Source organism: Microtus ochrogaster, chromosome 7 (genome assembly GCF_000317375.1).
Source record: "Microtus ochrogaster isolate Prairie Vole_2 chromosome 7, MicOch1.0, whole genome shotgun sequence".
Lineage (NCBI taxonomy): Eukaryota > Metazoa > Chordata > Mammalia > Rodentia > Cricetidae > Microtus > Microtus ochrogaster.
The window spans coordinates 51,708,665-51,710,154 of NC_022014.1; positions in this window are offsets into that span (position 1 = coordinate 51,708,665).

Sequence of the window (1,490 nt, forward strand, 5' to 3'; positions counted from 1 at the left end):
CTCTGTAGACCAGGCTGGTCTCGAACTCACAGAGATCCGCCTGCCTCTGCCTCCCGAGTGCTGGGATTAAAGGCGTGCGCCACCATCGCCCAGCTAAGACAAAGTTTTGATACAGGATCTTAACTATGTAGTTCACACTAGCTTTGAACTCTCCCTGTAGCTCAGACTGTGTGTTGTGGTTTCTGTCCTGCCCAGTTCCTGCAGTAGTTTAGTCCCAAAGAAATCACACAGAGTTCTACATTAGTTATAAACTGTTTGGCTCATTAGCTCAGCTTCTTATTAATCTTACAACTTATATTAGCCCATTATTCTTATCTATGTTAGCCACATGGCTCGGTACCTTTTTCAGCGAGGCAGTCACATCTTGCTTTTCCTGTGGCAGGGCAGGACTGCAGAGGAATGGGTTTTCCTCTTCCCAGAATTCTCCTGTTCTCATTGACCCTCCTCTACTTCCTGTCTGACTACTGGCCAATCAGTGTTTATTTAAATATAATTGACGGAATACAGACCATTTTCCCACACCAACTGCATGGCATTTATGATCATGATCATCCATCCTCAGTTTCTCAAGTGCTATTCAAGTGTTAAGACTGATTTGTTGTAGCCTACCCTGTGTTAGGCAGTAATAAAGCACAACTAAGGTATGCATCCTGTAATCAGAGCAGTCAGGCTGTGGCACGAGCTAGAGTTCAAAGCTAGCCTGGAGTTACAAATGGTTGTAAACTGCCATATATGGAGCAGGTCATAGAGATCTGCCATCAAAAGATAAAACAAATTTCTAATATCTTGAAGCTTTCAGTCTAGTTAAGGAAAGCACATTAAACTAATATAAATATTGAGTCATAGGAAAAAGAAACACCTATGGACTGTTACAAGTGTCAAACCAAGACCAATCTAGGAAGGAATCAAGTTTTTTCCATAGATGGATATTTTTGAGGCAATGCCAATGAATGATACACATACTTGGATAAAAGGGTAGACAGCAGGGAATATTCTATGCATAATGTATCTGTCAGCAAGTTGTAAGTTGGGAGGTAACCTATGCAACTCAGAAAAAGGGAGTGTGGGGGGCTGGAGAGATGGCTCAGTGGTTAAGAGCACTGACTGATCTTCCAGAGGCCCTGGGTTCAAGTCCTAGCACTCACATGGCAGCTTACAACTGTCTATAATGCCAAGATTGGACATACATGTAGCAAAACACTCATATATATATATATATATGTATATATATACACACACACACACACACACACACACACACACACATACATATGTATGTAGTGTGGGATGTAAACTGGAGAAACAAGAAGGGACCAGAGAAGGCAGCCACAACTATGGGAAAGAGAATCAAGAAAATCTGTGAGTGCCGGGCGGTGGTGGTGCATGCCTTTAATCCTAGCACTTGGGAGGCAGAGGCAGGCGGATCTCTGTGAGTTTGAGACCAGCCTGGTCTACAAGAGCTAGTTCCGGGACAGGCTCCAAAACCACAG